Here is a 21,700-nt window from a genome sequence, read left to right on the forward strand (position 1 = left end):
TAAGAAGATACTTTTCGCCTGAATTGCGTGATTTTTTTTCGAAATGGATTATTCTGGAACGGGGCCAGAACGTTAATAAAATAAAAAGGCACAGGATGGTTCTATTTTGTGTGGTAATAAAAAAACTAAATTTCTCGGCGAAGAATGCTCTCCAAAACATAAATCAAACCCATCAAGGTACTTATCCAAACCACTGATTTCAGTTCACTTACTTGTTATTTTTTATTTCTTTTTCCAACAATTAACTTTTTTTGCGATATGTATAAAATATTCGACAGTTTCCATGAGTTTTGAAATTTAAAGTACTTTGAGTATCGTAGGGCACTGCAAACCGCGATTGCTAAGGAAAATGTTCTTAGTTTTCGACGTTTCGTGGCTTCGTTGTTTACTTTAAAAAAATCTTCAGCTCTCGGATTAAAACAAAATCGCCAGCTTATCATGAGTGGTTGGATTTAATTCAAAATATGGGGTATGCGTGCATGTACTGTTTTATAACTTGATGGCTCACCTCATGGAGTTCCTTCTGGGATTCCACAAGAATTCCATCCAGGACTCCCCTCGTGGTTTGTCCACAAATTTGTTCCAGAGCTTTCTTCTGGGATTACGTAAGCTCTTAATGAGATTCTTCCGGAAGTTTATTTATGATTCATTCAGAAGTTCCTTCTGGGTTTTACCAGGAGTTTTTTTTCTGAGATTCCTTAAGAGGTTCCGTCTGGAGTTCCGTCAAAAGCTCTTATTCCAGGAAGTTCCCCGAGATTTTTCCAGAAATTCCTGGATTTCTGTAGAAGTTAATTTCGTGATTCCTTCAGTATTACTCCTTCTTGGATTACCTTAGTAATTTTTTCTGAAACTCTTCCAAGTGTTCTTTCCGTGGTTTCTCCATAAATTTATTCTAGAATCCCTCTAGGATTAATGTGATTCTTCTGGGAGCTATAACTAAGTTGCTTTTTCCTGTGTTTATTCAAGGAAATCCTACAGGAACTACATGAGGAATTCCATAAACACAATACTCGAAAAAAAATCATAATAAACTCCAGGAGGATTTTCATTACAAAACATCTGAAAGAATTCCAGAAGGGTCTGCATGAATTCCTGACGGAGCTCTTGGTAGAAACCAAAAAAGAGTTCCTAGATGATTACTGGAACGAGTTCTCGAAGAAATCCCGGAATCAGTTTCTGAAAGAATTCCTAGAAGAAGTTCTAAGAGGAATCCCGTAAGAAGTTCCTGAAAAGTAATTCCCGAAAGAATCCTGGAAAAATCCCAGAAGGAATACTTGAATTAGAAGTAGCTCCCAAAAAAAATCGGAAGAAGTTCCTGGAGGGATCTCGAAGAAGCTTTTAGAGGAATACTGAATGAATGTCAGGGATCTTGTAGGATTTCTGGAAGGGTTTCAGAAGGAATCATTCAATTAATTAAATTGTTTCGCTTTCTCGCTTGCTTTAGGAATTTCTGCAAGTTTCAAGTTTCTTTCAGTTCCGAAATTCCTCTTGGTGTTGGTTCCGAGATTTCTGCAGGAATTATTACTGGGATTCCTTAGGCATTCTTCCAGGAGATTCTTCTGCGATTCCTAATGAGATTTCAGAGTCTCTTTCAGAGATTTCTCCAGAGATTCCTTTCGAAACTTCACCAAGAATTTCTTCTGCAACACTTTCGGGACTTCCAGGGTTTCTTCAGGAATTTCTTCCAGAATATCTCCCGAAATTTCGTTCCGGGATTTCTCCATGAATTCATTCCAAGATGCCTCCAGAAATTCATTTCGAGATTCCTACAGGAATTCTTTCTAAGATTCATCAATTCCTACAGTAATTCTTTCTAAGATTCATCAAGTATTTTTTTCTTGAATTCCTCCAAGAGTTCCGGGATTCCTCCAAGAGCTCCGGGATACCTCTAGGAATCCCTTCTCGTAATAAAAAAAACTAAACTCTTGGAGGAGTCCAAGAAGGAGCAATGTTCAGAAGATTTTGAAAATATCACGGCAATAAATATTGCAGGAAAAAATACATCTACAATGTTTCTATAACAAGATATAACTGATCTAGATCGATTTGATTATATCTAGACCAGTTTGGATGGTTCTAAAAGATAACTCAAATAAAATCAATATAAGTTCCCAGAGACGGGATGCCTCTACGAAGCATCCCCAGAGCACAAGAAGATTTTTCCAATAAAGGTAAGATCCTAAACAAGCAAAATTACACAATTATTAAACGGACCCTTAGGCCACATGTAATTTATTGGCAATGCTGACGTTCTGGAAATAACATTCTATGATTTGAAAATGAAATTTGAAATAAAAATGTGTGATTCGATAGTACGTACATTTCGATAGTACGTACACTAAACGAAGCGGTGGTGTACGTACTATCGAGGTATGCCTGTAATTTCAAATATTTTGCTGAGTAGTAACCATTCTCCGTTAATAGTTTTCTTTGTTTTCATTGTTTTCTTAAATTGAAATGGAAAACATATAGGGCATGAGTGCTATAAGTAATTTTACGCTCACCAGTGGCATTAGCTCGTTGTTAACTTGTTATTTGAAACACATTTTAGTTAGAAACCCGATCATTGCAAAACATGACTATTTAATGCATTCAAAAGGCACTCAAGTGCTATATATGTGCTGTCAGTGCACTCCGATGCACGTTAGTGTCAAAGTTACGTTACAATTAGCGTATGTCATTTGCTCGTTGCAAAGCAAACATGTTGCAACAGGTGAACGGCCGCTGTTGTAGATGGCTTCCTATGAAAATATAGCGACTTGCCGTTGGTATTTTGGCTATATATCTAAAACGGTAAGAGATTCCATTTTGCCGTCAAAGAACGAAATGAAGAACATTAATTTTTGCGCTAGGAAAAATTTTGTTCAAAATAATCTATGATACAGACGGTACTTTTATCAGCATTTCTAGACGTTTTTTCTCTATGGTGAAAAACTTTCTGAGCAACTTTTTTCTCAGTGTATTTTTATCGGATTGCTGAGGTAATTTGGCGTCGATTTCACTAAAAAAAATTTGTTCTACGATGCATAGTTTTTGAGATACGATTTTTTGAAGTTTGGGATGTTTTACAAAATTTTGAAAAATCTTGAAATTTCATCTAGTGATTCCCGGAAAAATAGTCGACTATGATTTTTTTGAATTCCATATATGGTCATATATCCACGACCTCTAGCTCTGGTGAAATTTTCATTGAAATCGGAGACCCTTCGGCCCAAAGTGTTCGATAATAAAAAAAAATCCCCAACAGCAACAATCAATCTTTGCAGACTTATGCAAAATGGTGGCCTTAGTCCAAGAACCTTACTTTCTTAGGGGAATTTCTATCTAGGAAACCTTGTGAACCCTGTGTTTGCTACTTTCCGTAAACATGAAATGGCAAACTCGTGTGTCATGCCTCGGGCATGTGTGCTTGTTAACAACGCAATAGTTGCTACACTCATCTCTGAAATAACCACCAGAGATATATGTGCTATCACAATTCATGTTTCTGTTGGAAATCTCAACAGGAAATACGTCTATTGTTCGATGTGTTTACCGCATGATGAACCATCCCCTACGGATGCTTTCAAACAAGTCATCGCATACTTCACTTCAAAAGGCCTTCCGCTAATTGTTGGCAGTGATGCTAATGCTCACCATATCATCTGGGGCAGCTCAGACATTAACTTGAGGGGCTCCAGTTTGATGGAATACTTTTAGTAGTACACATCTTGGACTACTTAACATAGGCAACCGCTCAACCTTCATGGTATCTGCTAGAGAGGAAGTGTTTGACACAACGCTTCGTTGTAGACGAAATAATCACGAGCTGATCAATTTGCATGTGTCAAATGAAGAATCTTTATCTGATCATCGGTACATCTTTTTTGAACGCAAACTTTGCGTTTCAGGAACCCCCGGTCAACCAACTGGGATCTCTTTACCGATTTGATTGCAGACACATTTTATGGATACTCACCATCCATTGACACTCCCAAGTGATTCAGATGATTCCGTTGATACTACAACGGCCCTCATCATGGAAGCTTTTGAAGAAGCTTGCCCTCTGCGATCTGTGAAGACCACAAGAGGAACCCCTTGGTTGAGCTCTGATCTGGCGAAACTCAGGAAACAATGTAGAAAGAGTTGGAACAGACGACGTTCGGCTGGTTCGGAGACTTTCAGGTCGGCTCGCAAGGCCTACAGGAAAGCTTTCCGGTCTGCTGAACGATCCGGCTAGAAAAACCTTTGTACAAATGATTCCAGTTTGAGTGAAGCCAGTCGATTGAACAAAATCCTTGCAAAATCAAGCCGTTCGCAATGCTGTTTTATTTTGTATGGCGAGTTTTAAAAATTTAAAAACTCGCCATACAAAATAAAACAGCATTGCGAAAGGTTTAAGGATTTACAAGTGAACGAACTTCGTTTGCCAAATGGTGATTTCACTTCCTCTGATAAGGAAGTTTTGGAATGTTTATTCAGTACATACTTCCCGGGATGTGTGGATATTACATCTTCGGATAAACTGATGTCTTTTCTTGTAGTTATGATTCTTTAGCTTCGGCTCGGAGTATCATAACTTTACAATCGATCGATTGAATGGGCACTTAATAGCTTTGCTCCTTTCAAATCTCTTGGGGCAGATGGGATTTATCCTATTTTGCTTCAGAAGGGATTTGATCATTTCAAACATGTTTTGAAAAAATACTTGTTTGCACTTTCGCTACAGGGCATATTCCCAAATCCTGGCGGGATATTACTGTGAAGTTTATTCCGAAAGTGGGTCGCGCGTCGTATGAAGAAGCAAAGAGCTTCAGACCTATCAGTTTGACCTCTTTTCTTCTGAAATGCTTAGAACGCATAGTCGATCATCACATCCGTGATGTTCATCTGGCCAATGTGCCTCTTCATGTGAACCCACATGCTTGCCAATCTGGAAAGTCCACTGTGACTCTCTTACACAAAGTTGTTTACGATATCGAGAAAACATTCGCTCAAAAGCAATCCTGCTTGGGTGTTTTCTTAAATATCGAGGGTGCCTTTCGTGTTTTGATAAACACTAGAATCATCTGCTGTTCTTTTCTAATTTCTCACGGACTTGGTCCGTTTCGTGATTATCGAAGTTTATTTTTCCGCCAACGGAACACACTCACGCCGCGAAATGGCTTCAACAGTCGACCGAACGTTTGTCATCAGCTTCCGATCGGTACCAAGCAAGCTCAAGTACATCGACATCTCGAATTTCATCGTCCAAAAATTGAACTTCGAACTGCACCAAATCAAGCATCTCCAAGTTACCAACGGCCGTGTTTACGTAGGAACCGAATCACCAGAAGTTGCACAAAGTATGGTCCAAGAACACAACATGAAGCATCAAGTGGAATTCGACGGTAAGCTGTACACAATTCCGATCTCTATGGAAGATGGCACGATTGAGGTTAAGATACACGACCTCCGACCCAAAATAAACAATCAACAACTCGTGAATCGGATGAAGGAATACGGAGTCGTCACTGCGATTCGTGAAGAAACCTGGAAAGATTTCTTCCCCGGGGTCCCAAACGGTGTCCGGATACTCCGGATGAAGCTCTTAAAACCTATCCCATCGTACATAACGGTAGAAGCTGAGATGACGCTGGTTACTTACAGGGGCCAGTCTGCTACGTGTAAACATTGCCACCGTAACGTACACTTCTCCCAAACCTGCTCGGAATACGCAAAATCGCTGAAACCGCCATCGGTAAACGACCGCCTGACTATGGCTGACGTTGTGAAAAACGTAAACACTAATCACAGTCAACCGGACGACGGCTTTATCGAGGTGAGACGATCCAAACGCAAGCTAACTGAAGCGGAAAAAGTGAAACAAACGCATACACGGTCCAGATCGAACGTTTCGCTTGCGGCAAGTATTTCATCGATTGATGAAACGACTCTCTTGACGCAGTCTGACTACCAGCTACCAGTTGATTATCTCGCAGATCCAGTCGTGTCCTTACCGGCTATGGAAACGGCATACGATCTCACTCCACCACCCGTGATGCACCAAAGCCAGCAGCGAACCACACAAACAAGCGGCGGAAAATCGGTATCGCCACAGCGCATTGCCAGCCAAAACATCGGTAGAATGACCCGATCACAAACGCGCTCCAATTCCAGCTCTGGGGATCGTTCGCGATCTCCGTCAAGGCTCCGACACAATCTGTAACCTCGTGACGTTAAGTTTAAGACCCCCACCGAACACAGACAACTAGACAACCAAACTTCAATTTAAAAAACGCAAATGGATAAAACAACTTTTTCGTCAGCATCGCCTCCGACTCTGAAAGTCGGTACTGTTTCCAGCATTCTCAACAGCACACAAACTACGCAAAGCCTTTCCCCGGTGCCGGCCGTTGTCGGCAGTTCGGATTGCGTAGCAAATAAAGTTTCCTCGACAGCGGCTGGCACTGTGGGGCAATGCGTCCCACAGGTCAGTCCTAATCAATCATCAATTCCCACGGGTGCTACTGCGGAATGTTTTTCAGTTTCAGCATCTGCAGCAAGCCTTCGCTCATCAGCGTCACAGCCAAGCCGCCACTTCCAAAATACTGTTGCCTTGGATAATACCACGGTTAGCCTCTTTCCACCATTAGGAATGGAGGTAGTAGATGCTGCTTTATACCAACGGCCCCACCTAGTCCGATATGGTCCTGCCGCAGTTATCAATCCTCCTTTTTCGTCATCATCGCCACCGACTTTGGAAGTCGGTATCATATCTAGCATAAACAACAGCACACAAACTACGCAAAGCCTCTCCCCGGTGCCGGCCGTTGTCGGCAGTTCGGATTGCGTAGCAAATAAAATTTCCTCGACAGCGGCTGGTACTGTGGGGCAATGCGTCCCACAGGTCAGTCCCAACAAACCATCAATTCTCACGGGTGCTACTGCGGAATATTTTCCAGTTTCAGCATGTACAGCAAGCCATCGCTCGTCACAGTCAAGCCGCCACTTCCAAAACACTGTTACCTTGGATAATACTACAGTGAGCCTCTTTCCGCCACTTGGAAAGGAGGCAGTAGACGCCGCTCTATACGATCGGCTCCACCAAGTGCGATACGGTCCTGCCGCAGTTATCAATCCTCACGGAAGTCGATCCAATCAACCGGTCCAAATACCCAGCATACACAGCAGCACACAAACTACGCAAAGCCTCTCCCCGGTGCCGGCCGTTGTCGGCAGTTCGGATTGCGTAGCAAATAAAGTTTCCTCGACAGCGGCTGGCACTGTGGGGCAATGCGTCCCACAGGTCAGTCCAAATCAACCACCAATTCTCACGGGTGCTACTGCGAAATATTTTCCAGTTTCAGCACGTACAGCTGCAGCAGTTACCTCAAATATCCCAGTCGGAGGTTCAACGCCGGGATTTGTGTCGAGTGAAGATCTCTCGGTGGCCGCATCCTCGTCCTCCTCCAGCTTCCCGAGGCCAACTCTTCCAAGACGGGTGAACTTTATTCTGCAGTGGAATCTCAACGGTTACAGAGCTCGCCTTTGTGATTTAGAGTTATTGGTCAACAACAGCCGGCCCTGGGTGCTTGCACTCCAGGAAACAAACAACATCTCAGCCGTCGAATTGAATCGTACTCTAGGCGGTCAATACACATGGACAGTCAAGCGATTATCGTATCACCGTCATTCTGCTGCAATCGGTATTCGTCAAGGAATCCCTCATCGAGTCCTCGACATTCCTACCGACTTGCCCATCGTTGCTGTGCAACTGATTGGTTCTACTACTGTATCGGTAGCTTGCGCCTACCTGCCAGGTGGAAAAAACGACAACCTTCACAATCAAATTCAAAGCTACATCCGAGCACTCCCAGAACCACGGATATTTCTTGGAGACCTTAATGCTCATCATTCAATTTGGGGTTCCCCCCGATCGGATGCACGTGGAACCAACCTGGTTGATGTCTTCGAAGCAGAAGATATGTTTGTCCTCAATGATGGAGCCCCAACCTTCTACAACGGACATTTCTCCAGTCAAATTGACGTTTCAGCGGCTTCCGGTTGCTTTGCTCGGAACCTGCAATGGAGCACCAGCTCTGACCTCCATGGAAGCGACCACTTCCCCATACGAATTACTTTAGCCGCCGGGGCAACCATTCCACAAACAACTAGGCGACCTAGATGGAAGTACGAAAAAGCAGACTGGGTGGATTATGACACGCGAATCCGAGCATCATTGCGAAATCGTTCTCCAGAAAGCATTTCCGAACTCACTTCGACTATCTACGAAGCCGCCAAGCACTCCATCCCACGAACAAGCTCCAATCCTGGACGTAAAGCTACACGTTGGTGGTCTGGTGAAACCAAAGCAGCTGTCAAGGCAAGACGGAAAGCACTTCGCAGACTTCGACGCCTTCCATTGGATCACCCCGAAAGGGACTCGGCGATACAATTGTACAGGACACTTAACAACGATTGCAAGCAAATTATCTTCGAAGCCAAAAACGCAACTTGGAAAGAATTCCTCGAAAGCATGAATGCATCACAAACCTCAGCAGAGCTCTGGAATCGCATCAATGCCTTAGACGGGAAACGGAAATTTACGCCACTCACACTACATGTGCAGGATTCTGTTGTGATCGATCCAAACGATGTTGCCAATGAGCTTGGCAAATATTTCTCTAGCCTTTCCGCCATCGATGGATATGAAAGTAGTTTCAAGAACGCCGTCAACCCATCCACAATGTCCATAGGAAGCTTCATCGTTCCTCCACACACTGCAGACCCAGCGTTGGACCAGCCATTCTCATCCAGAGAGATGGCCTTTGCCCTTGCACGCAGTAGTGGCAAATCAGCAGGTCCTGATGAGATAGGATATCCTCTATTGAAAAACTTACCGAGCATAGGTAAGCTTGCCCTTCTAAACCTGTATAACAACATCTGGCTCAACGACGCTTTTCCGGACATCTGGAGGGAAAGCCTAGTGGTTCCAATTCCCAAGGCAAATACCCCCACTCGTGACCCATCCAAATACCGTCCAATCTCTCTGACCTGTTGTGCCGGAAAGATTATGGAAAGAATGGTCAACCGTCGAATCAAACAATACCTCGAAGCTAACGAACTTCTAGACCCTCGACAGCATGCTTTCCGTCAAGGTTTCGGAACATCTACATACTTTGCCGAACTCAGCAATGTTCTTCAGGAAGCTTCCGACCAAGGACACCACGCGGAAGTCATCTCATTGGATATTTCTAAAGCGTTCAATCGTACATGGACACCTTTCGTTCTAAGGCAACTTGAAAACTGGGGCATAGGCGGACATACGCTACACTTCGTTCGTAACTTTCTTTCTGGACGGTCCTTCCGGGTCGTTGTTGGAAACACGAAATCGTCTTCTTTCGCTGAGGAAACTGGCGTACCACAAGGGTCTGTGTTGGCAGTGACGCTCTTTCTCGTGGCGATGAACGGAGTATTTGATGCAATACAGGGCAATATCCACATCTTTGTTTACGCCGATGACATTCTCATCGTCGTTATTGGACCCACACCGACCATGACAAGGATCCGTGCTCAGGCTGCAGTAAAAAGAGTGGCAAAATGGGCATCTGACATTGGCTTCCAGCTCTCAGCTAGTAAAAGTGTTAGATGTCACATCTGTCCACTCGGGCATAAAATAAAAGGTCCACCTATAACAATTGAAGGACAAGTAATTCCACTTCGTAAGTCGATCCGCATCTTGGGAGTACTGTTGGACCGTACACTGTCGTTTCGTCAACACTTTGACGCTGTAAAAGCCGCCTGCCGAACGAGGTTAAATCTGATCAAATCCATATCTCGTCCGCATAGATCAAACAATCGGAAAATCCGCTTCCAGGTAGCTCACGCCATCATCGATAGTCGGCTCGTATACGGACTCGAAATTACCAGCATTGCCATCAACAGGTTAATTCAAGTCCTCAGTCCCGTATACAGTTCATATGTTCGACTGATCTCCGGACTGCTACCCTCAACTCCGGCAGAGTCTTCCTGCGTAGAGGCTGGTCTGCTACCGTTCCAGATATTTATCCTCGCAGCTCTTTGCATCAAGAGTGCGACCTTCTCCAGCAAGAACACGAGCGATGACAGAGTCTTTCTTCTCATCGAGGGGAACAGAGCTCTAAACACAGTAGCCAACATGGATCTCCCTCCGGTTGCAAAGCTCCACTGGCTTGGAGACAGGAGTTGGCATTCCGTACCGCCGAAAATTGACAATCGGATAAAAAACAGTTTCTCCGCCGGCTGTAACTCTGCTGCTCTACGAAGGTCGGTCGCTGAACTTTTGCGTGTCTCCTACCCGAACTTTGCTCACCGGTTTTCTGATGGATCGCTCTCCCATCTTGGAGTCGGGATAGGTGTATCAGGCGACATCCCGCCGGTCAGCATGAGTCTTCCCCCACAGTGCTCAGTTTTCTCTGCTGAAGCAGCAGCAGCCTTCATCGCTGCTACCACGCCATCTGACCGCCCGATACTGGTTCTGACTGATTCTGCGAGCGTCATATCGGCGCTTCAATCTGATACACCGACACACCCCTGGATCCAGGGTATACTTATGAACGCTCCAGCTGATACCGTGTTCACGTGGATCCCTGGACACTGCGGTGTTCCGGGTAATGAAAAAGCCGATCGTCTCGCTGGCTCCGGTCACGCCCGTGAACGACACACTGACAGCATCCCGCTCATGGACCTTAAACGATGGATCAAATCCAGCTGCCGTCAGTACTGGGGTAACCTATGGAGCCAATCAAGAACTGCTTTCCTGCGGAAAATAAAAGACACGGTTGAACCATGGACTGATTTGCCAGTGCTCAAAGACCAGAGAGTAATCTCTCGATTGCGAACCGGGCACACACTTCTATCACACAACATGGGAGGTGGACCGTTCCGCAAGGAGTGTGAAGTGTGCCACATCCCAGCCACAGTAGAACATGTCCTTTGCGTGTGTCCCATCTACGAAGGCCAACGTCAACTCCACAACATCGCTGGTAATATTGGAGAGGTCCTACGGGACGATCCGGATACCATCAAAACACTGTTCAAGTTTCTCCACGATTGTAACTTGTATGAATTAATTTAACAGCTCTCTCATTCGTTCATTAATTTAGTGTGTTGAACTAACATTAAGTTAAAAAACACAATAATAAAGAATAAAAAAAAAAAAAAAAAAAAAGAGGGTGCCTTTGACAACGTGCCTTTCGATGCCATATTGGAAGCCGCCCGGCGTCATGGTGTATCTCCAATGATTTCCAATTGTATTCACCAAATGCTCAAAAACCGACGTCTCTTCTCGATATTGCGTCAAGCGGCGATTAGGAAATTGAGTGTTTGTGGATGCCCCCAAGGGGGAGTCTTATCATCACTTTTGTGGAATCTCGTAGCAGATACGCTATTGTGAGGCAACTCAATAATAGCGGTTTTCCTACTTATGGTTTTGCCGACGACTACCTAACATTGTTAGTCGGTATGTGCATCAGCACCCTTTGGTGTCGCCAATATGGCCTTTCGGTAAATCCGAGTAAAACATCTATTGTTCTTTTCATGGAAAAGCGAAACCATAATGGTGTTCGACCTTTACGTCTCTTTGATTCTGAAATCGATGGATGTGCTTAATGGCGATGTCTGGAGCGTTCTCTTCAACTCCTACGGCAGCGCTCGAAGTCCTCTTTGAAGTTGCCCCACTACACATTCATCTCAAACAGGAAGCACTTTCTTGCACTCACCGTCTACGGGTACTCGGTCTACTAGAGGAAACTCCTGTGAACCGCACATCAACACACACCTCGTTGTTTCTACTTTTGATGGATTGGACCGTTGCTTATAATTTTCCATACTATATAGGACATTTTCGACGAAATTCCCTTCCCGGGAAGAGTGGACATCTGATTATCTGGAGAAAAGTATTTTAGACGGCATCGTATGTTGCTCCCTGTTGCTTGTTGATGGTTCCCTTCTCGAAGGTCGAGCAGGTGCTGGTGTCCACACTTGTGAGCTAAGGTCAGTCTTTTACTAGGTAGACACTGCACCGTTTTTCAGGCTGAAATGTTTGCTCTTATGTGCGGAGTGCAATCAGCACTTCAGCAGCACGTAATGGGCAAAGTCATATACTTCTGTTCAGATAGCCTGGCTGCTCCGACCAACTCTAGGTCAAAGTTAGTTATCGCTTGTCGAACTCAAATCGAGGGACTGAATTCAGAAAACGCAAAGGTGAACACACCTTGTATGGGTACCTGGCCATTCTTCCATTGCTGGAAATGAATTGGCTGATGAGTTAGCTCGCACTGGAGCATCACATGACTTCATTGACCCTGAGCCAGCTTTTCCGGTATCCAAGTGTTGGGTAAAGCTTCTGATTGTGTGGCGAAGTATCTAACAAACCTGTCCAAGCAGGATTGCTGGTCAAAGCATTGACTGGCCACTGCCGACTCAGCAATCACATGGCGAATATTTAGCAAGCTGATTCATGTGATAGCTGTGAATCTTGGGATTCCTCCAAGTATTTTATTGTTATGCTTGAAAGAGTTTTTTTCCTGGTATTCTTCCTAGGAATTTCTCCTGACACTCTTTTTGGGATTTCTACAGATTTTTTTTTTCTAGGATTTCATCTGGGAATTATTAATGGACTTCTGCTGGATTCCCTACAGAATTCTCCCTCTAAGAACTTCTTCTGAAAATCCTCCAGGAGTTCCTTACGATAATCTATTTATTACCTAAAAATCTTTCCAAAACCCTCCAGAAATTAGAAAAACTTCAACAAGTTCCTTCTGGTAGCAATAGCATTGCTGGAGTTCTTCCAGGAGCACATTCTGAAAAGCCTCTAGGAGTTACTTGGGGGATTCGTTCTGAAGTTCTTTCAGGAAGTCCACCAAATTATCATTCTAGGAAGACTTCAGGACTTTATTTTGAGATTTTTCAGTTCTTTGAGAATTTCCTCAAGAGTACATATCTTTTAGCAGTTTTTTTTCCTAAGAATCCACTCGAAGTTTTCTGGTATTATGCCAAGAAATTCTTCTGAGCTTTGTCAAGTTTTTCGTGGAATCCCTACAGGAACTTCTTTAAGGATTGCATCTGAGAATTATTAATGAATTTCTGCTGGATTCCCTTCAGAATAGTCTTCGGTATTTTTCCAAGATTAACTGGGATTCCTACAAGAATTCCTTCTGGAAATCCACAAAAAGCTTCTTCTGGAAATCTTCTTAGAGCGCCATCTATGAGAAAAACTAAGGAATAGTGGAGTTTCTACGGAAATCTCCAAAAGAATTTCTGTCCACTGTAGGAATTCCTAGATTTAATTTCTTGAGGTCTTGTGAACGGGAATCGAACCCACCGTCACCGGATTGGCGATCCATAGCCTTATCCACAAGGCTAACTGGGATTTGTGGGCATCTGAAGACCGAATTTGCGAACAACTTCATTAGAAGCCCATCAGGAATCAATGAGGTTGTCAGCTTGAGCCAAAGTTATGTTGGCTACGGAAACATTACATTGGTGGAATAGGGGTGCCACTTCCTTGGTTGAAAACTAACCGAGTCTGGAACAAATACCGTACAGTTTTCAACGCTAAATAATTAACTACAACGAAAACGATAATTTTGTGTTTGTATTCTAACTACGAGCATCAACTACAATCTAAATCAGTTTGCAAGTGTAAAACCTGTTAGTATTACACCTTTGTATCAGGAAGGAAACAAAACTACACTATCGTGCATACGAATCAGTCAATTTGATAATCAAGAAAACAGCTAAGTAGCTTAACACATCAATTGAGATTCCTTTACAACCTTGAAGTCCTTCTCACATATTACGCTAGAACATTCTTCATTTGCAACTTGCGATCCGCACCTTCCTCTAGTTTAGTAGAAGCACTCGTTCTGTGTCCCAGAAGCACTGATATTTGAAAACTCCTCAACTAAAGGACACTTGGTTCTGTCACGCGAAATCCGGACGATACCGTCGTCCAATGCCGCACCAAAACGACGCACAAAATTCTGAATATTTTTGCGTGACTTTTCTCACTGAACAAACAACCATCAAGGAGTAATCACCCCGAGCTTCTACGGCGTTAATGATGACGACTGCGACGACGACGATGATTCCACTGGTAATGTGCGCTCCGTTCAAGGTTGAAAATCATTATTTTTTCACTTTGCTATTTTTTTCGTCGCCGTGACGGATGACACCAACCGAAGAGGAGTGTTCTGATCTGATGCGAGCAGGAAGAGTGTCTGCCTGCTGTCTCACTGCTGCAAATCGCCACCAGTAGACTCGTCCTGAACCCACACTCCTCCTGCTTCTTCGGCCATCATCATCGTCATCGGCGGAAAATCTAGTTGCACCAAATTCCACTCAATCAATCGCTCTTTTTTCCGAAATCGACGGCACTCGCTTCCACACGCGTCCGATAAATCGCGCTTACCGCACACGAATCTCACCAGCAGAATTATTATTACCCCGTAACTGTTCTCGAAAGCTGCGCCTTTCCTGTGGTGATTCTGCCGAGACGGATGGTCAATGGCCACCACCAAATTATTATTCTTCGCGATCGGGCGTAGAACGGTTCATCCGCAAGCAACTACTCTCGAATTCACGCAAAAACGGCTACGCTCAAAAATGTGTTCGGCCTGCACATTTTTAGTAAACATCCATGCCGCACATGACTGTGTTGGAAACACACATTTTTTTTTAATTGCTCGTACGCTCACATGAGCATGTATTTTGCAATAATTTCGACATGGCAACCTCACTGGGTTTATAAACCACCTTCAAATACCGAAAAATATTGATATTTTGCAAAAATGTGAGCGTACGAGCAATTTAAAAAAATGTGTGTTTCCAACACAGTCCCTGTGCGGCATGGGCGCTACTCAAAAATGAGAGTTTTTATTTTAGAGAGTTCGAACTGCACAAAAAGTTTTTCTCCGCGATCCGATGAATCGTTCGTTGACAGTTCGATCAATGAAAAATCGAACGAACGGCAAGCGCAAAACGGAACGGGCGATAGTTTGACAACAATGGGGCGGGATTTAGGCCAGGCGAGGGGTGAATCATGTGGAAATAAATCTCGCTCAATTTGATTAGGGTGATCTGTTAGAACTTCCATCTTCATTGATCGATGCATTAAGGGACAGAGAAACACACTGAAAAAAAATATTTAAACCCAAAGAATAAGTTCTAAAAACTCAAATTTGGCTGAACAGCTTATAGTTTTTACTCAGCATTGGATTGTTTTCTCCCTCACCCCACACGAATGTTGTCAAAAACGAAGAGAGCAACCCCGGAAATACCCGGGCATAGTGTATCATTGTACTTGCCCTCATACAAATTCATGAAATGGTAGGCAAAGAAAGCCCTTCAATTAATAACTGTGGAAGTGCTCAAAGAACACTAAGTTGAAGTGAGACAAGCCAAGTCCCAGTGGGGACGTAGAGCCATAAAGAAGAAGAAGAAGAAGAGTTGACGAAGAGGAGAACTCGCTCATGTTACTTTTGCCCTTATTTCAACTCAATCTAGATTTATAATCCACCTACATTGAAAATGAGCCTAATCATTTATTTGCGTCGGAATCTATAAATCTTCGCAACGGCAACCTGGCGTTTTATGATAAAAAGTTCCACCATTTGTATCTTGTCACTTTGGGTTCATTCACAAATGTCATAACGCCAAAATTGACCTTTTCTGACACCCACCCACCCCTTTGTAACATTGTTTATATGGGAAGAAAAATTTTTTGTTCGAGCTGTAACCTTGGCTGTAACATCATAAAGAATACCCACCCACCCCCTCCAGCGTTATGACATTTGTGAACAAACCCTTTAAATATTGAAGAAAACAGTGTCGATGAAGAGAAATCGATCATGTTACTTCCGCCCTTATTTAGAGCCGATGCACACGGGCGGCGCGTCCACGCAGCGTGCACGCAAGTGCGTCCTGAGTTACACACAATCAAATGGGAGGATGCACACGAGAACGCAATGCTACACGCTAACCCTCAGTTACCCAGATTGGTGTCAAAGCGACCCAGATTGTCAAAACTGCAGTTACTCTAATCTGAGTAAAGGCACCTTTACTCAAATCTGGGTTACTGATGCTGGTGGCAAAATCTGGGTAACCGGTACCCAGCTCCTCCGGGGCCTTGACTTTGTTAATTTATTTCCAATTTAGATTTTTTATAAAAAGTTCCCAATTCCCATGTGCTGTTTACTTACCTGATGCAGGAAAACAGTTCTCCGGAAAAATTTCACTGTTTTTCCGTCATTTATCATCATATTTGTCTTGGAAACATCCATAATTTCCAGCGTTCTCCTGACCGCTGCCATCCCGGATAAAAACGAACCATTGAGTCTATTGGAAAAACTGTAGAATAACAATAGATTCTTATGTTAACAGTGAATTCTATTGTAAATGAATTGTAGAGTACTTGTTTAAATTTGATTCGTTACAATAGATTTACATTAGATTCAATTGTTACAGTATTTTCTATTGGCTAACAATATATTAACATCAGATTGTATTGTTTCATTTGATTTCCCTTTTTAGGGAATTTAGTAATTCTACAATTACTGCAAGAGAACAATAACTGTAGAAATCACAGCAAACTTACGACCTATTCAAATCGAACGCAAGATTTAAAAAAAGAAACATTTTTATTTTATTTTATTTTATTTTTTAATTTTAATTTTTGAAATGAGTAAATCGCACACACTTCCATGTAATTTTTTTTAAGTGTGTCATATTAAAAAACCAAAACAAGGCGACGACGGTGGTGTTTTTTTTGCAGCTAGATTTTTGGAATTTGTTACCAAAATACGTAAGTAAAGCTAAATTTAATTTAGATTCTGCAACATTACGTTGTATCTTTTACATGTACGCCCCTCAGCTCTGAGAAACATCCGGACCAGGTCCTGTCGGGTTGCTTTATCGGCATGCGAAATACGGAAACTCCCTGCGCATCTGCGATATTGACACACCGAGAGCGTTGTTCAGATCCTGGCTTGCCACTTTTGGTTCGAGGTGACCCAAGTAACCACAAGCATTATATAATTGCACGAATTAGACTGAATATCAACCTTTGCAATGCTAAATGCAGTAATTCCACACTTGTCATGCAATAATCCTTTAGATTGGCACTATCAATGTAATGATGCATTGCATTTTCCTTTACATTAGGGTTCATTAAAGGGTGATATAAGATAATTCAATAACTCAACACTTCAAAAACTGAATAAATGCAATGTACAAACTAGCAAAGTTTGCTCTAACAATACAATTATAAAAGCTTGGATCTAATGGTAAACAAATGAAATCAACAAGATTGAACAACTTTACGGTCAACTCTAGCGGTCTTCAACATTTCTGATTTGACTCCCGACCAATTTAATCTCCGTTTGAGCCACCGATCAACGACAGCTAAACCTTTTTAGAGATGACCTATTCTGTAGGCTGCTATCACATGCCAATAATGATGGAGATCACAATCAGCATATGAGCAGTGTGGGAAGGATGTTTTAAACGAGGTTTTAATTTTCTTATATTGATTAAATATCTTCTAAAATGCATTATGTATTTATCAGTAATTTATCAGAATGTGATAAAGAATACTGTATTCTATTACATATGACATAGTCGTTTTGCCCTCTACTGCAATGATTGAGACAGAAGAACAGTTTCCTTTTAGTTAATGAAATATCTGTTGTTTTCACTGCAGCAGAAACGGCCCGAGGCGTCAGCACGTATGGAACTCATCTAGCGGTCTTCAACACTTCTGGTTCGACTCCCGACCCGGCAACAAAAAAAATGATGGTTAAAACATTCATGTGGGGGGGTATCAGTGCCGTCGATAACGAAACGGTGCTAAAAATAGATTTTTGTTTTGGTTTTTCGTGTTGCACGTATTAAGCATGTGCAAATGCAAATGTACAGCACATGCATTTATGTCACTTTAGCAATGGCTGTCAACATGCTGCAATATGTGGCACTAATTTAATTTTAGTGGGGCCCTTTTCGACTTTAATATTGCTTCAATGAGGTGTTTAAAGTAATGCAGCATTATATACACAATTTTAAATATAAATATATGGCAAAATTCATGCACTTATATACGGCTTCGTGGTTACTTGGGGAGTTTCCGAGACACGGATTAATAATTATAATTATTCTATATGTGTGTGATTTCAGGATAATCGAGTACGAGCAGTTCATGCCGTGCACCAGCTGCTGGGAAAATATCGATTGTTGTCGAAGTTGTCTAACGAGGAGGAGGTTGGGGATGGAGAGTGCAAGCTTTCGACCGGACCGATGAGTAGGGATTCCCGGAGCCGTTGCAGAATGAAGCTTCAAGTCGTGCTGGGGAAGTTTTTGTGAAAGGACATTGGCAGATAATGTGAAAACGGTCGGTCGGATCGGGTGAAAGCGACGACATAAGGAATTAGGAGGAGGAGGAAACGATTGAGAATTCGTCGAAGACGATCGCTGCCAGACGCAGGCAAGGGAAGAACCCAGTCCGAAGGGGTCGTGGAACTACTAGTAGGTACAAGGATGCCTGCATCCGGCGAAACTTCCTGGAGATACATCCCAGGAAAGCGTAAATAATCTTTCCGAAGGTGAGTGTTATTGCGCATTTCACACCCCACTGATCTCTTTGGCAAGTGTGTACCTATATATAGTTTATTGCATTGCTAACTGGACTGCGACAGAGTGCGGAATCTTAAATAAAAGTGCGATATTGCATCAAATCGTGTCGGTGTCTTCACCGCACTTATTCACCATGAGCTAATGAATAAGTGCGGTGAAGACACCGAAACGATCTGACTCCAAATCGCACTTTTATTTGAGATTCCGCACTTCCTCGTCGCACTTTTAACTGCGCAATGCGCAATATACATATGAAGGGGTTAGAAGCAAAGGGGTGTAAGTGACAAAAACCCACTTTCGAGTAAATGAGGTTTAAAGTTTTTCACCAATTTTCCGTCCCATACAAAATGTATGGAGTTTCAAAATCAATAAAAAAGTTCCTGAAAGATTGAAATCTGAAGAATTTTATGATATGCACAGCATATGGTCACAAAATGGTCACTTACACCCCTTTGATTCTGGGCCCCTCATATATACCGCTCGTTTATAAGATTTATATTCGAATCGTATGAAAGTTCACAGTTCAGTAGTTTCCGATTCGATAAAGGGTCAGACAGAAAGACAGAAATTCATTTTTACATATAGAATAGATCGAGGAATAGATAGATAGATTTATCGAATCTTGTAATATTACCTCTTCTTCTTGGCCTTGCGTTTCAACTGGGACAAAGCCTGCTTCTCAGCAGTGTTCTATAAGCATTGTTTTTGCTTTGTAACTGATTTCACCTCGGATTTCACTTATTTGAAACTTTCCAATAGAATAATCTTTTGCATTTGGACGCAATAGTCTGAAAGGTCTTCTAATATAGTTTCACTCTTTAAGCCTGGAACACATAACATTCCCGTTTAAATCTTTCGATGAATTAAACAGACGTATGTACTGTGTTCGAGGACTTAGTTCAACGATGTTTTTAATTGCTATAAAAATAATGGTTAGGCACGCTGTAATGTTACTTTTGTACCTCATCACCCACTAAATGCAACTACATTAGTGGACTAATAGCACTTAGCGCGCTTAGGCACGGTTCCATCATGCCGCTTATAGTGTTGCCACATATAGTGTTTAGTTTGCTAAACCCAGTTATCTGGCTGGTGGGGCATGGGAGCCTAAGCTTCGACCATTAATGCAATTAGACGTTACTTCAAACATGAGTGATTAAAATATTTGAAGAACTATTCAAACTATATAGAAGCTTGTGTATAGTCAACATTTAACGAACTTAATCTATGCAATATTTTGCATTTTACGGCTTCGAACGATGTTCAAGTATAGGTTCAAGTTGTAGTATATCGAGTTTTTTTAGTGCTACAATAATGGTTAAGCACGCTGTAATGTTACTTTTGTACCTCATCACCCACTAAATGCAACTACATTAGTGGACTAATAACACTTAGGGCCAATTTCTTCACCTCGGCTTAACCGGTAAGCCAGGCTTACCCATACAGTTAAACCTGGCTTAACGCTTAAGCTAGGGTGAAGAAATCGCCCCTTAGCGCGCTTAGGCACGGTTCCATCATGCCGCTTATAGTGTTGCCACATATAATGCTTTGTCTGCTAAACCCAGTTATCTGGCCAGTGGGCATGGGAGCCCAAGCTTCAATCATTAATGCAACTAAACATTACTCGATATACGACATGATTGATCCAAATATTAGATAATTGTTCGATCTGTGTTCTTAAAATGTAGCCCTGAATGTAGCATAAAATATACAAGCTTCTAGTCCAAATGCATAAAGATAGTTCAGATTCACTGTTTTTCAGAATTTTCTCAAGCAATCAGTAACAAAAGTAAAAAGCAGAAATAGATCAAATCATGCCAAAATGTTCATAATCGCTTGTAAAATAAAACTATTCCAAAACATTAGAATTTTCTGTTTCACAATAGAAAACAATTCCCAAACCTTTGGATAGGGCAAAACAGTATGTTCCGTAATCACAATTGAAAGCAATTCCAAAACAATAGAATCTAATGTGTAATTAAGTCAGTGCTCAAAGAACAATATGAAAACATAAGAATCTTGTGTATCACAATAGAAAACAAATCCCAAACCATTGAATCAAATGTGGAATCAGTAATAAAATTACTACTCAAAACAATACGTTTACCGTGCAATTCACTGTTTGAAACAATTCGAAAACATAAGAATCTTCTGTACCACACAAGGTACAGTAGACGTTCGGTCGGTGCAAACGGTTTAACTGCAATGCTTTTTAACTGCAAGTCCGGTAAGTGCAACAATTTTGCAGTTATCGCACCGCCATCCGTCAAAATGGTGCGCCATGTTAGCCCAAATGAACAGTTGGATGAAGTTCGCGTTCATTTTACGTCAGTTGATGATTTTTTGACACTGTCAGGCGTTGCAGTTATCGGATTTTCGTTCGCTAAGTGAAACGTAAACATGTTGCAGTTATCGAACGTCTACTGTATCACAATAGAAAACGATACCCAAACCATTGAATTCAATGTAAATACAGTACAAACAGTATGTTCTGTTTCACAATAGAAAACAATTCCAAAACAATTGAATCAAATGTGGAACCATGAATAAAATCACTACCCAAAACAATACGTTTACCGTGTAATTCACTTTTTGGAACAATTCGAAAACATAAGAATCTTCTGTTTCACAATAGAAAACCATCCCCAAACCATTGAATCTTATGTAAGATCACAGTTGAAAATAGACAGTTCCTGGCATATTTAACAGTTCAAAACAATACAAATACATAAAAATCTACGGTATATTTGATTCGCCGTATATGTATTAACAACATTTCATTTACATTAGAATCTTCTGTTTTGCGAAAAAACTTGTATGGAAAAAAGTCCTTTTTTGTATTGTTACGATACTTAACAACCTATACAATTCAATGTGAAATGCTCATTCACATTTGATTCTATTGTTAGAAACATTTGATTCTATTGTTTTTCTACTGTTATTTTAACATTGAATTCTTGTGAGAGTATGGTTTTCAATGGTACTGGTACATAAGAATCCTATGTTTTTCTATTGTTTTTTTTATCCGGGATATTCTCAAACCGGAAAGTGACAAAGTGCCGATTACCCAGAT

The 21,700-nt window shown here is 42.0% G+C and overlaps 1 protein-coding gene and 1 long non-coding RNA gene across 16 annotated transcripts in view; one reads left to right on the top strand and one right to left on the bottom strand.

Annotated features, from left to right (window-relative positions):
* The window catches only part of LOC115262740 (EH domain-binding protein 1), a 92,340-nt gene extending 77,755 nt beyond the window's left edge, over positions 1–14,585 (bottom strand). For 8 of the 15 annotated variants that reach the window (XM_062842731.1, XM_062842728.1, XM_062842734.1 and 5 more), the window contains exon 1: positions 13,779–14,585. The gene's annotated coding sequence lies outside the window, so the exon portion shown is untranslated. The remainder of the gene's footprint in view (positions 1–13,778) is intronic. The other 7 variants (XM_062842725.1, XM_062842722.1, XM_062842727.1 and 4 more) reach the window with 5 other exon arrangements.
* Positions 14,586–16,739: 2,154 nt separating this feature from the next.
* Positions 16,740–18,522, top strand: LOC134291509 (uncharacterized). Its single transcript, XR_009999123.1, has 3 exons — positions 16,740–16,804; positions 16,874–17,007; positions 18,172–18,522. It is a non-coding gene; the product is annotated as an uncharacterized LOC134291509 (long non-coding RNA).
* Positions 18,523–21,700: the final 3,178 nt, after the last annotated feature.

Source organism: Aedes albopictus, chromosome 3 (genome assembly GCF_035046485.1).
Source record: "Aedes albopictus strain Foshan chromosome 3, AalbF5, whole genome shotgun sequence".
NCBI classification, from domain to species: domain Eukaryota; kingdom Metazoa; phylum Arthropoda; class Insecta; order Diptera; family Culicidae; genus Aedes; species Aedes albopictus.